The following is a 15,749-nucleotide window of genomic DNA, read 5'->3' as shown; positions in this document are numbered from 1 at the left end:
CAGTCAATGATCTATTAACAGCAACACAACTGGGAAGTGAAGTTGGGAACTGAACCACAAAATGACGAACAATCAAGTGGACCTGCTGCCTGGACTGTGGGCTATTTTCTCTCCTCTCGTTAGACCATGTACATAGAGAGATCAAATGCAAAGATATATGCAAAAAAAAGTGCTTCTGGACCAAAGCTCATATAGGACCAAAGAACAGTTAGACTTGCACTTGACTTGGTGATCAATAGGTCATAATAGCAAAAATAACAAGGCACCCTGCTGTGCTTTTAATAATAAATGGGTTCAAGGCCTAGTTTTATCTCCAAGTCTTCTTCAGCACTTCTTAATAATAAGATTTATCGGACTGGAACAACATGCACTGTCGACACTGGCTTGTACTTCAAGTTTTTTGTAACAATTTTCACCCAGTGCCAATTGCCAGTGCCAAAAGCTGTAATCAATTTACAACTTAGGCATTTAGCAGACACTCTATTGAGAGCGACTTACAATAGGCAAGGTAATACATCAATACATAAACATCAAATGCATAAAAGTAGTAATTGGTAGACCAAACTCCTGTTCAGTAAAAATATATAAAAATCATATAACATATAGAAAATGTTATCTAAATTACATGTACGGTATGGTCATTGAAGGTAGGCAAGTGCTACAATAATTGCCTTCAGAACACGGCGAGAGCAAAGAAGTGAGTCTGCCGTTCTAATTGCAATGGGGAATTTATTACACAGTTTGGGGGCCAGGAGGGCGACGAGTCTAGGACGAGTGGATCGTTGTCCTAGGGTTTTTAGCGAGGGTTCTGTCAGCATCCCTGCGTTAGCTTATCTGAGTGAACGGGTGGGTTGTAGGGTTTGATCAGACTTTGAAGGTATGGAGCTGCCAATCCTTTGGCTGCTTTGAAGGCCAACATCAGTGTTTTGTACTCTGTGTGTGCAGAAACCAGTAGCCAGTGGAGGAAGCGGGCAGGGAGGAGACACGGTTGGTTGAAGACCAATTGTGATGCTTCATGGATCATTTGGAGAGGCTCAAGTGCACATGCCGGGAGGCCAGTGAGGAGTGAGTTACAGTAGTCAAGTTTTTATATGTAATCCTTGGCGCTACTCTCCCAGGATTAATGGGGAGAGCTCCAAACTGAGCTCATGCTTCCTTCAGAGCATGAAGAGTCTGCAGGTCACTTCTTATCACCGTTTCTCCGGTAGGACGTGGAGTGTGGAAGGAACATGTCATTCCAAATAGTTCCTTTCCCCTCCATCAGGCGCCCCGGCTGGCCAGGTTGAGGCAGTATAGAGACCAGGATTACTGCATGTTTTTTGTGAGGGTACCTACCCTAGGAGACACGAGGAAGGCCCTTTCGCCAACCCCACCTAGGGTATGAGAAGAGAAGATGCTCCATTTGTACACTCTCAGAGTTATGGTGGTCCTGGCAATGTAAAAGTTTGAGAACCACCAGTATTGTAATTGTATAGCAGACGGGAAGTCCACAAAACCAGCTCTGACAGTGTGATGATAAAACGGTTCCGGAAGCGGTTCCAATTTTGATCCGATTGCGGGGCATCAATGTTGGATCCGTTCCTCCGGTATCGAATCCCAACCCTAGTTATCATTATATCAAAATGTTTACTTATGTTATTGTCATGAGACTGTAGTGGACAGTATGATATAAAAGAAAAGTTATAATACATTGAAACTATAGGATGCCAGGTCAACAAATTAATCTGGCATCTGTCCACATAACATGACATCTAAATTGCATTTTTAGATAGCATCTAAGCATGCAAGGTCATCAAGGCTAGGGCATAGGGCAAGTGCTTCGGCGAGTCTTCAGATTACGCCAGAAGATTGGGAGTGAGTCTGCAGTGTGCAACTGGGAACCTAATCCCAGGAAGCACCACTGCACTTCAGCATCAGCCTGTAACCTGCCACAGCTGGGGTATCCAATAATGCAAATGAGATTCATCATTAATCTTCATTAATCATTCATCGGTCATTCATTAAATTGAACTTGTCAAGCCTGACCTGGGGAAGAGTTCGTTTAGCTGCTTTCTCCGCTATTGCAGGTGCTTTCTCTCAAGTTGGGAGCCTTCATTTATGAGCAGATAAAGATCTGTTTATCTGAAATTGGGAGCAGGCAACCATGCAATTGAAGGGGCCTCAATGGAGGTGATTTACTGTAATGTGCAGGTATGAGAAAAAGCAGCTTGTCTTTCCAGTGATGGCAAGCATGGACGGATTAACGCTTGTGCAAACTGTTCATCTGCACAGGGCCCACAGCCAATAGGGGCCCACCAATTTAAAAAAAAAAAAAAAAAAAAAAAAAGATTAAAAGATTTTTTTTTTTTTAATGTAATTTTTGTAATTATAATTATACGTTTTAATATGTTTTTAACCGATTAAAATCAAGCAGTGTCAGTGTGTCACATAACATTCTGCCAATGAATGAGTGTGACGTTGTCACGTCTCACGTTGGTAGCTTACACAGGTGGTATGGTTCATACTTGATGAGTCGAGCGAGAAACAGGTGACTGATGGGAGATTTCATTTCAAATATGCCGACTGTTGACTTGACAAGATGCCGGGCAAACCGAAGAAGCACTTGAGTGGACACCAAAAACGTATAAAGAAATCACAAAAGGAAGCTAAGCATGCTGCTACGGTGCAACAAACACCATCCATTTCATCTTTCTTCATAAAGACTGAGCATGATGACCCTGAGGAAGGAGGAGATGGGGGCGCATCTGTTTCTTCAGGCGACGGCGGTGATATTGTTGTTAGCAGCAACATTAGCAACAGTGCTGCTGCTGCTGAGCCCGGCGCCGCCGACGGCCCCGGCCCCTCGGCCGGGTCGGCGTTGTTGTTGGCCCCGCGCCCGCAGCTGGCCGAGGTCGAGGCCATGGAGCGGGGAGACGGTAGTAGTGTTATCATGGATCTAATTGAGCTGGATGCATCATCGGCGGACGCCGCGGACCCCATTTCTTCACGATCACAACAACAACCACAACCAGGTCAGTCAGTGAGTGATGATGTGGTAGCTACGCTTTTAGTTTTATTTAGATCATTTTAAACAAATTGAAAGTGTGCCCCAAAATATTCTTCTAAACAAAAGAAATGTGTTTCCCCTCAAACCCAGTGACACTGGGAGACGACAGCGCGACTGGAATGCAAGCCGAAAATAAGAGTCTGTCTGGATTAAGCGAAACCCTCGCCCCCCCTCACCCCTTCGGTGAAGATGGTGTGTCCTGGTGGGAAAATGTTAAGGATCCTGCTCTGTGGGGAGATGCAACCGCGAGTGAAAGGGTAGGCTATATCATTTGTATTTTATTAAGCTGGTGTCCTTAGTGTATCCTAGTATTTTCGCAGAATAAACTAGGTTAAGTTCTTATTTCATCTCATTTCTTATCTTAGGTCAAACAGATTCTCATTGGAAGAGGGGCCTCCGCATTTCATAACCGAAAAGCCAAATATCCTGCTTCGGCTAGAGACTGTGGACTTGGTGGTCGATCCCGTCATTTCACAAACGACATGTTGAACACTAAATTGCCAAATGGACAAGTAGTACAGCGGGAATGGGTGTTGTATTCACCATCGACAGGTGATGTGTGCTGCTTTGCCTGTAAACTACTTGGGAAAACTAAGAATGCATTTACAGAGGGTTACTCTGACTGGGCCCACGCAACAGTCCGTTTGGGTTCCCATGAAACAAGCCCAGAGCACAGGGCCAGCATGTTGGCATTGATAATGAGGGCACGGGACACTGGGACAATTGATTCTGCAATAATAAAACAGGCTTTGGATGTCAAGAATTACTGGAGGGAAGTTTTGAAAAGGCTTGTGGCAGTGATTAAATTTTTAGGAGAGAGGGGGCTGGCTTTCAGGGGTGACGACGAGCTCTTAGGCTCGCCGCACAACGGGAATTATTTGGGAATTTTGGAGTTGATTGCACAATTTGACCCGTTTCTGGCTCAACACATAGAGAGACACGGCCAGAAGGGCAAAGGTAGTGTGTCCTATTTATCATCCACAATATGTGAGGAGTTCATTGAATTAATGGGAGAAAAAACAAGGCAAAAAATAGCAGAGGAGCTCCTTGAAGCGAAATATTTTTCCATTATAGTAGATTCAACTCCAGATCTTTCTCATGTAGACCAGTTAACATTTATCTTTAGATTCGTTAGCAAGGCAGGCAAGCCAGTTGAGCGATTTCTGGCATTTGAGCCAATTCACAGTCACACAGGAAAAAGTTTAGCTGATGTTGTTTGTACCATGGTGCACAGGCTTGGTTTGGATTTATCGAATTGCAGAGGACAATCTTTTGATAATGCCAGCAATATGTCTGGGCGGTACAATGGCCTACAGGCGCACTTGAAAAAAAAAAACCCGTTAATGCATTATGTGCCTTGTGCAGCCCATTCGCTTAACTTAGTAGGTGTTAATAGCATAGATGGAAGCAGTACAGAGGTGAGAGATTATTTTGATTTATTGAAAACACTCTATGCCTTCTGCTCTGCATCAACACATAGGTGGGATCTAGTTTTTCGGAATGAAAATATACATATAGATTTAACATTAAAGGCTCTCTCAAACACTCGGTAGAGCAGCCGAGCTGATTCTACAAAAGCTCTATGGAAGAATTACCCCAAAATAAGGGCAGCTTTACAGAGCATAGCTGAAAATGAAGATGAAACGACAGACAGCCGTGATGAAGCCAGCGCGCTCTGTGAAAAATTGGACATATTAGAAACTGCATTTATGGCTAATTTCTGGGATTCCATTCTCTCTCGATTCCACAGGACAAGTTTGAGCCTTCAAAAATCAGACATAGATCTCATGACAGCAGTGGAACTGCTCAGGTCTCTCCGTGATTTTGTCACAAAACAAAGAGTTCGCTTTGCAGAGTATGAAACTATTGCTAAAGCTGTGCCAGGTGTTAGCCAGGTGTACGTTCACGATACCCAGCGGATCAGAAAACGAAAAAAACATTTTGATGACAGTGGAGAAGATGATGTTGTGTTGGATGGGAAAAGCAAATTAAAAATAGAAACATTTAATGTGGTTATTGATAAGTTGGTTAGCTGTCTTGACCACAGACTTGAGGCGTATAAGCACGTCTGTGATCTGTTTGCTGTTCTGTTCATTCCTGAGCTCGCTGGTGACACTGAAGTAATTGATAAAGCAAACACGCTTGCTTCTGCTTATCCATCAGATTTAAATGCATCAGATTTCGCTGATGAAATGATTCAATTCAGATCTTTCATTCGACCAACAACTCAAGGTCTTGTCTTGCCTCCGCCCAAACTCCTGAAAACAATAATTGGTTCTTCATCGCAGTCAACATTTCCTAATGTATTCATTGCACTGCGACTCTATCTCACGCTGCCTGTCAGCAATTGTGAGGGAGAACGGTCCTTTTCCCAAATGGCAAGGATTAAAAATGAATTAAGAACCAGACTGACCCAGAGGCGCTTAAACAGCCTGTCAGTCATGGCAATTGAGTCAGAACTTGTCCGAGGGTTAAATTTCGATGCTCTCATCCATGATTTCGCCACAAAGAAAGCCAGGAGAAAGGAAATTGGTGTGTAGGCACATTTAGATTTAGGCTAAACTTCTGAACTACACCCCAAGCAATTAGGCCTATGCACTATGTCAATGTCTTTATTTTAAGTTAAATACTGTGTAATGTTTTATTTGTGATTGAGCATGGCCTCCGCATTGTTAAAATAATGTGTATTTTATTATTTTTATTTTTGTGGTTTGTTTGTTCTTGAAAGCAATAGTAGGCTAGTGCACTGATTGCACAATACACGCACCTTACTTTATAGGCCTCACTCGGCCTCCGCATTTCTTTTATTTATTTGTTATTGTTTATTGTTGGCAGTGGTGGATAAAGTACCCACATTTGTTACTTTACTTAAGTAAAAGTATCATTACTGCATTATGGGAATACTGTGTCCGGAATGTCCATAATTAAAAATGTACTTGTGTAAAAATAGACTAATTTGGTAAAATACATATAAATAAATAAATATAGGGCTTAATTAATAATCAAAAATCTACAAACTAACTAGCGTTTTAAATTAAGTAAAGTAAAAGTTTTGGAAATACTAGAAAATACTCGAGTAAAGTAGGCTACAAATGCATCATAATTGTATCCTATAGGCCTACTTAAATAAATGTGCTTGCTTTCCACCACTGATTGTTGAAGTGACTGAGGTGTGTGACCTTAGGTGTGTGATATTTAAGTTAAAATACTGTACTGTTTTATGCTATTTTATTTTGTTTGTATGTTTTGCTATTATTGAAATTAATAGCCATATGAACGCACCAGGCGTATTGTATAATGCCTGCCTCTGCTCCATTAGAATAGGCAGCAGCCTGAGCGTGAACGTTGAGAATAAAGCAGAACTGATATTGATTTCATTTATGTCTGGTCAGAGTTATTTATATTATAACTGATGTTCTAGCTATGTGATCAGTGTGGTTCTGTTGCGCGCACGGGACTCCGCAAGCCGCTGCCGAGCGCCGCTCGCGTCCCGTACCGGCCCGCGACCACCGCACCGAGGCGTCCGGCCGGCGACCACGCCGGTGCGGGTGTGGTGGTCGCGGGCCGGTACGGTACGCGAGTGGCGCGGTGCGGGACGCGTGCGGGCGGGGGCCTCTGCGACGTGGCTGCACAGGGCCTATATTTCAATTAAGCCGTCCCTGATGGCAAGGAATACAAGTAATGTATTTAAAGTAAAGTAAAAAATATATACTTAACATTTAGCTTGTACATTGTCTATTTCCAAAATTTTGAGCATGTTCAATCTCAACCCTAAAATGACACTAAAACAAATTCAAAACTAGACTAAAACTAAGGTTTTTGAAAAAAATACAAAATAAACTAAAGAACAAATCTGCATTAAAATGAGCTAAGATTGAAAGCTAGTCAAAACGAAATAAAAACTATAACAATGCAAAACTATAATAACCTTGCAGTGAAGTTGCATTTTCAAGGTGGTGTTGAATAGTAAATTTTCTCCACAGTGTCAACTTTGTATTGGACCTTGATGCACAGCGTAGACGCACCAATATAGTATAAGTAAGCTGATGAAAGGCGAGGAGACCACAAACTAAGAATTAGAGGGGGAGAGCATGAGAGTGCATACAGAGCAGGAGATAATAGTCATCCGCGGATTGTTCCGCAGTATGACGAAAGCATCAACAAATTAGATCTTCTCAGCATAACATTCAATTTCAAGTCATTCAATGTGAAATTCTGATGCTGATGAGGCAATCAGAATTTGTCTGTGGGAGTTAGTTTGTGATTTAAAACATCATGGCAAAGGTTCTTGATATGAAAGACAGTTGCAAAGTTTAAGATGAATAACATACATTCATGCTGGGATTGGACAATTGGAAAATAAATTTCACATGGGAATGATAGAGCCTGGTCAATACCAGATCTTTGGGTCTGATCAAAATTGTGGAAGTGTCCAAGCACCAATTACCAATGCTTGAACTTAGATTTGATAAAGTGTTAAAAAAATATCACACCCATTGTGAAGTGAGCGGTGCTAATTATGAGTTAATTTCATTAAGCGGCCAACGTGACCTTGGGTGTACAACACACTTTGAGTGCTTTGTGCCAAGATGTAGGCCAGATGTAGGTCACACTTCAGAGCCCGGATCCTGGGGGCGCTTTTTGCAGAGATGTAGGCCAGATGTAGACCATGCTTCAGAGCTCGGGCAAAGCCAGATGTTGGGGCTTAGCTCCTTCCAAGAGCACCACGCAAAAATCACACCCAGTGTGAAGTGAAGTTATGAGTTAATTTCATTATGCGTTCCGCGAAGCTTGGCCTACAGTATGTGAGATGAGGTGGGACATACATACGAGGGACATGTGTACACACAGACGAAGCCAGATGAAGGAATGGTTAGCAGCACCGCCAAAAATATAACATTTAAAATAACTAATCTACAAGCTCACAATTAGAGTTGTCTTCCACTCAGGATTTATCAAGTCGACTCAAGTCGGGGGTTATTCCGACGCGTCGACGTATCGTTTATGTAAAAAAAGTTAAAAAAAAATAATAATAAAAAAAGAAAAAAGTGGTGCTGCAGTGACTGGAGTGGAGACGCCTCAGACGCGACGCATTGATAGAAAAGTAGCGCCCGGTACAACAGCTGTTACAAACCACATATGATTGGTGGATTCTCTGCTTTGAAAACTGCCTGGTTGTAATGATTTTATGCCTCTCCAAGACTAAAGGAACAGGGCTAAAGCGCTAAAACAACAACAAACGTTGGCTAAAAGTAACAATTATGTAACATCACTGCGTGGATGCAGAACGGCACATGGCTGCATCGCAATGCAAGCAAATTGTCTTAATCTAAAACTTTTTAATAAGTCCTCTACTCCACCACAGTCCTCAGCCTGAGACCACCACCACAGTGCCACAAAGTGAGTGAAGTGTATCGCACTACCGCGCTGCTGCTTCTTGGCTGCTCTAGCTGCAAAAAGTAGAATAACAACACTTCGACGCATTTCCTCTCAAAGCGGTTAGCTTCAAAATAAGAGCCTCCTGTAGTATGACCAAGGCAACTTTCAAGTCACGTGAACTGGTTTTATTTTTAAGTCTAGTACAAGTAGTAGGAAGTATGGACTAAATAAGAAGTACATGACAGACCAGTCCAGCGCTCTCATACCACACCACAGTAACTGGTGTGATAAAAAAATATATATTTTCGACGGCTCGACTCAAACAATTGGCGTCGATTCCAGGGGCTTAAAATGACGCGTTGATTCGTCGAATTTTAGAAGACAGCCCTACTCACAATGCCTCGCAAACTAATTGTGAGCCTCGGTGTAGCAATATTGTGAGGGAAAAAAGCACAATTAATGTGACACTTAAAGTATCACTTCACCCATTTTCATCTATCCGCATCCTCACTAATGCTCTTTGTAAGATGGCACCATTTTTGTCTACTCGGTCTGCGTCTCAGAGGAGTGTCATGATGGTAGGCAGGTTTGGTACAAGATTTAAAAAAATGTTTTTCCCATAGTCATCAGCAGCATGGAAACGGTCAGCAAGAATACAGCCAACAACAGTCTCCTGTACCAACCCCACCACAACCCTATTGGGACTCTTAACGCAGGTGGCCAAATCACCACCTTTGACCTCGCAAATACATGGCTCATTGCCAAATGGTAACAACAGGGCTAACTGCCTTTTATGATAAGCCAGAGAACTATTGGGCATGGAAATCATCCTTCCAAAGTGCCATAGCCGGCCTAGACCTCTCACCAGGAGAGAGAGCAAGGGGTGAGATGCCGGTGGAACCTAGTGGATCGCCGACCCACTTCTTTTCAAGCTGTACGCACGTGCGCCCCACATGCATACACGCACGCCGTCAAGATGTGTGATGGCGCGGTCAACAGCAGCAGGACGTTCGCCTAGAAGGCTAATAGTATTCTCTGCTGTGTTTACTGCCTGGCTAACGTGCTTCGCTACACTAAACAGACAATCAGGTAAAAAGCACGTTAAAACCGATAGATGGTGCTGATGCACATGGGGAACACAGGAAATACAAGGATATACAAGGAAAAACAGAAAACGCTTTTTATTAAACAATACGGAAGATACGGGTAATTGTGGTTGAGCGGCACATATTCTGACAGACGTGAGCCTTCAGTAAGCACTTTATTTTTAAAATCTGAACATTTGTTTAGCATGCCATGGCAAATTGGCCAGTCTGCTCCAAACCAGGTTGATGTGGAAACATGATGGTCATATCATAATACGACATAGTGTAGTGTGTCTATGTAAAGGTATTTTATATAAGACTAAAAGGAAAATAAATTAATTGAAACTAAAATATAAACAACAGGGCTCGAAATTAACTTTGTTACTTGGTAGCAATGGTGCTACCAGTTTAAAAATCTAGGAGCACCAGAAATAATTTAGGAGCACCCACCAAAATGGAAGGAGCACCAATATGTTACAGATGATTTTAAATGAATAAAAACAAAAAAACAATATAACATGCAATGGTGAAAAAAGGTAACATTTTGTGGCTATAAAATAATTGCAATGTAAATATAATGACATGGTTTATGAATGGTGTATGCCATTACATTGCAAAGAGCCTAATCACTTCAAATGTGGACAATGCACAAGTTTTTGGCCTACATTTCTTAAGTATATTGAAAATCATTTGCCCCAATACAGTAACTTGTGTTGCCTTGCTCACACACGCACACATGCACACCCAAGAAGAGCGGATGTTCCTTTTGGCAAGTGGCCAAGCGCCTCGTCATAAGCATCGTCCTACAGAAAGTGAGATGAGGACAGATCAGAGACAAGATAAGGAGAGCGTGAAGGGATTGTCTTGCTCAGTATCAGCATTTCACTTGCATTCATATGGGCTTTGTAGCCCTGCAATGTCTCTTTACCGCGACTGAATGAAATAAGGATTGTCTGGAGTCCTATGATGAGACAAAACAGGACCGTCTCCAGGCAGGCAGTCCCTGATTCCAAATTCCATAACCACCGGGCCTAGAATAAAACTGTGATGACAAAAAGACAAATATTCTACTACACCAAAGTCAAACTGCTCCAGAAGAATAAGAATAATAAGTTGTATGAGCGTGCGTGCGTGCGTGCGTGCGTGCGTGCGTGGGTGCGTGCGTGCGTGTGTTGTGTTGTGCTGTGTTGTGCCAACTCTCTCTGGATCTGGTGGAGAGAGAACTTAAAGAGATGCCCTGCAGTAATGGACCTATAGGCTGTTTGTTTTGTATGATACAATCTAATTCTATAGTTTTGATTTACTATAGTAGTTGTTTTTTTACAACAACAAAAAAGGGGGAGGGGGGAGACTTTGACTGATTGACAGTGTCATGTGTAGCCTACTCTGCAGCAGAGACACTTGAGGCATTTTAATGACCTGTGGAAATCATTAGGTGATCGCCCCCTATCGTTTAATTTCCACTCTACCAAGCGTCCATTCATGATTATGTTCAAGGCATTTCTACAGCACACCAGTACATCTCCAAGGACCTCACATGAGCCACCCAACACCACGCATGTGTCGAAAAAAGCTCAACGACATGTTCACTGTCTCAGGTAGCTAAAGACATTCTGCATGGGCCCCCGCATGATGCATCCTAACAATAGACTTCAGGTGGTGAATTTCATTTTCAGGTGTCATCACTCATCACTGCACACAGTATGCATGAAAAACAGGACAGGTACAGGTAGGAGTGGAGACAGCTATACAGAATAAAAAAGGGGGAAAATATAATATGGATAAAAAAGAACAATATATATATTTTTGTAATAGTTAAATTACTATTATTATTGAAAACTGTTTACTACAAAACGGTGCTCCTCAGAGCACAGACTTTGTACAACAGACTGTGTAAGTTTTCGTGTGAAAGTGCCATGGTGAAAAAGCAACACACAGTATCCTATCCCAGCGGTTCAGAGGTGCCCACTACCCAATTAGGTTCTGACATTTGGCTCAGAAACTAAGTGGCTAGTATCAATTGGACATTACTACATATAGGGGTAGCACACTTGCAATCTAATCCCAAGTATGTGTTCCATGCTCCTGTGTCGTATTTTGTGTGTGCTCAATTGAACATTATTTTTGATACTGTAGATACCAAGCGATGAAACTGAGAAATAATGTCCCTCTCCCTACCACCAAGCTTACGTGATGAACAATGTAAAAGCTACAGAAAACAGGAACCCTTAATAAAAAATGCAGGACAGGTAATTCTAATAATTAAACAATGATTATTGTGTCTCAACACGATAGACTGTAACAAAACAATAGCTATCAGGTCTAGTGGAGACTAGTGGTGTCAACAATAATCGCCACTATGGTTACATGACCGAAAGTGAAACCTTAAAGATTAGAGGCATTAAAAGCGATAAAATAGCCAAATTATTGACGCTGTCACCGAGCTATTCAGCATGTCACCTGACATAATTGATTATTACCGAGCTCTTGGGATTTTTGTGAAAACTATTTTTATATATTTATTTCAGTTTTAATTAACTATAATAACCCTGACACAATATTAGGGTTACATTTTCTAAGTACCTGCCAACTGCACCAAGATATCAGACTTTCTGTAGGCTACTCACAGATTACAAATATGCAAAGAGCTCAGTTTTAAAACATGACTAACTAGAAGCAGTGCTCTTCCGAGCACAGGTCTCCACCAGGTCAGGTAGGTCCTGGTGGCGCTAAATGTGAAAAGGGTGCCATGTCTTCTTTGGCCTTTAACGGCAATGTGACCATGCATGCATGACTTGAGGCATTTTGTTCCAAAAATGTGTTTGGAAAAGGTCGACCTGCTGGTGGCGCTATAACAGGCCAATTGAAAAGAGTGGCATTTGTTCTTTGACCTAGTGGGAATGTGCGTGCAGAATTTCTCTGTAATCACAAGCTGTTCATGATTTAAGTGATTTTGTTCAAAATTGACCAATCCTGCAAACTTTGGAAGCCAGTGTTAGCCAATTAGGATGGAATATGAAATATCGGACAGATCCGCCTTGATCTCATGACTATAGAGATACTGTGTAGTGATTTGCATGATTTTTGGATAAAATCTCAAGGAATAATAGGAAAAAATGTGTTTTACATAAGTCGGCCTCCTGGTGGCGCTATAAAAGGCAGATATGAAAAAAAGCAGGGCAAAGGTTTTTCCTTGGCCTCTAGGGAGTGCACATACAAAGTTGTACACTGATCAGTGGAGTTATAGGTAAAAACACAAATCTGCCTGTTATAGCGCCACCATGAGGCTGATTTGAAAATATTTAAGTGGCATTTATTCCTCTGCCTATTGGGAATGTGCATGCACAATTTCACCAAAATCGCACACTGCGTTCATGATTTCAGGCATTTTATATGCACAATTTCACCAAAATTGCACACTGCGTTCATGATTTCAGGCATTTTATTCAAAACTGACCAATCCTGCTAACTTTGGAAGCCAGTTTTAGCCAATCAGGGTGGAATATGGAAAATCGGACAGATCCATGTCGATCACATGACTGTAGAGACACTGCCTACCGATTTGCGTGATTTTTGGACAAAATCTGTAAGAGTAGCCTACTGGCAATAGTTAGTTTTGCAAAGAACGGCCTCCTGGTGGCGCTAGAACAGGCTCATGTGAAAAATGTGGGGCAGAGGTTCTGAATTGGTATCCAGGGAGTGTGTGTGCACAGTTTGGCAGCGACCGGGCCAACGGCGCCGGAGATTAGCTGGTAACGGACGGACGCACGGACGGAGGGGAAAAAATTCTCTCCCCCATGCCATCGGGTGGTGGAGACAATAACCATAATACTCCCTTATCTGTTGAAGTAAAACATTACAAACAGCAACATTTGAAGCCGTTGTGACAGGATAATGATGTAGAATGTAATACAACCACCCTAAAGACTACTAATCAGTGCTGTGTTCTACCTGCTTCTACCTACATCGTATGCTGTGAAGAAGAAAATAGAGTGTATGCCCTCGTGAACCTTTCAAATTATCATATCTGATAGGCATTATGCACTGGCGTATGCCCTGGCCACAGGAATAGCCACGGAGCGTATGCTCCCAAAAAGATTCTAGAACACACCACTGCTAAAGTGTATTTATGCAAGATCTGCACCATACTGATCTCAGTATACTGTAAATATCTAGTAGCCTATAACAGAACAGAGAATCTTAGAAATACAGCAATTTAACTAATTCTACTTGGCCTGTATGTTTTAAATTAAGTCATCCTTTGCATGTAGAGTAGAACTATATACAAATATTGTTTAATTGCGAAAGCACAATGTGTTTTGTTTGTATTTTTTAAAGAGGTGGTGCCATAGTTCTGTAGGCTACCTTTTCTGTTTTGTATGTGGTCATACTGTAATATACAAATATGTATGTCTTGCCTTTGTATTTTTGGTTAATTCCTGAAAGCTGAAAGCCTCGATCTGTCTGAGTCAAAAGGCCCAACTGAAATACACTGATATAATGACATCATAATAAAAATAAAAATTATGATATTGATAATGATATAATGAATTTAGGCCTATGTGTAGGCTATAGCACATTTCCAGACATAGTCACAAAGTGCTTTACAGAGCAGGGTAAAAGAACAACATGATGAGCATTTAGGGAAAACTACAACAAAGGATCAATGTATAAAAAGCACACTATGTAAAATATACTGATGATGCAAAGATACGTTTAAAATGTAAAAAAAAAAAAAAAAGGTAAAAAAAGCATAACATAGAGGTTGGATTTCAGGAGGGATTTAAAAGATGACACTGATTTTGCACGCCTTAGATCAACAGAACGGGCGTTCCAAAGCAGATCCCTGTAAAAAGGTCGGGGGGGTTAAGGATAGCCTTTGTCTTTGACAGGAAACTAACTTGATTGGATCCCTGCTAGCTGTTCTCCATCTGTCGCAACGCAACACTAAATTCACAAATTACAAGGTCATATAGACGCCCATTAGTGTAGTCGAACAGTGTTTCTCAAACTTTTAAATGTCAAGGTCTCCCCTCTCTGACAAGCGTACAAATTATGGAACCAAATGAACCCGTAAGCTACACTGTCAGAGTTACAGACTTGTATGGGTCAATTAGACCCCCCTAAAGGAACCCATAGAGTCCCTGGAATCCACTTCCACAAAACCCCCGCCTGATTCAGTTAACGCGCACCGGCCGGGTGTCTCACACCACGCCGTGACGCCGCAATAAATAACCAACCAACCAACCAACCAACCAAGTAGGCTAAAAGCTATGAATTCACCTAAAGTATAAGTATAAATGTGTGTTAATTAAACTTACCTGGGATGAAGTTGACCATGAAAAGTATGACTGGTGACTCCAGCCTGGTGCGGACGACAACTTTTCCACCGGCACTCATGGTCCTGTGGTTCCCACGGTGTTTGGAAAGGCAACGTGCGCCGAACAAGCTGTGGGTTCTGGGTTAGATATTCCTGGCAGAGCAGAGCCTGTCAGTCAGTAGAACAACAACCAGCTGTCTGTCCGCCTTCAGCCAGCTCATATAATAAACTCTATAATATCAGAGGCTGCATATTAATGCTGGGATGAAGGAAAAACGAACAGGTTCGCAAAAGAAAACACAGCCGCATCTGTCCTGAGAGCTAGGAGCCGCTCTCTCTCTCTCTGTCTCTCTCTCGCTCTGTCTCTCTCACGCACGCGCACCTCCGTCTCTCTCACGCACGCGCATCTCTCTCTCTCTCTCTCTCTCTCTCTCTCTCTCTCTCTCTCTCTCTCTCTCTCGCAGCAGCAGCAGCAGCAGCAGGCTACTGCTTAGGATGATAGGATCAAAACTAACTCTAGGCTACTGCCGCCTGAGAAAGAAAGAAATTGGCATTCTGGCATTTTGGGGACCATCTGGAACTCCCCGGAACCCACTTTGAGCCACTGCCCTACACACACACACACACACACACACACACACACACACACACACACACACACACACACACACACACACACACACACACACACACACACACACACACACACACACACACACACAGAGAGAGAGAGAGAGAGAGAGAAGTGCAGTAGTGCAGGCTATGATTGGCTGTGAACGTTTGCAGGAGTGCTCTGTTTTGAACAAAATGCCTCAAATCATGAACACAGAGTGCGATTTCTGTGACATTTTGCATGCAATTCAATTCATTCAAAGGGCTTTATTGGCATGAGAAAACATACGTTTACATTGCCAAAGCA

The 15,749-nt window shown here is 42.2% G+C and overlaps 1 protein-coding gene across 1 annotated transcript in view; it reads right to left on the bottom strand.

Moving 5' to 3' along the window:
* LOC308305141 (relaxin receptor 2-like) overlaps positions 1-15,174 on the bottom strand; it is a 173,437-nt gene extending 158,263 nt beyond the window's left edge. Inside the window, exon 1 of the mRNA XM_080749841.1 lies at positions 14,832-15,174. The gene's annotated coding sequence lies outside the window, so the exon portion shown is untranslated. The remainder of the gene's footprint in view (positions 1-14,831) is intronic.
* Positions 15,175-15,749: the final 575 nt, after the last annotated feature.

The sequence above is a fragment of the Nannobrachium achirus genome (assembly GCF_963921795.1).
Source record: "Nannobrachium achirus genome assembly, chromosome: 19".
Taxonomy (NCBI): domain Eukaryota; kingdom Metazoa; phylum Chordata; class Actinopteri; order Myctophiformes; family Myctophidae; genus Nannobrachium; species Nannobrachium achirus.
The sequence above is the reverse complement of the archived record's forward strand: the minus strand, read 5'-3'. Positions and strand labels throughout refer to the sequence as shown.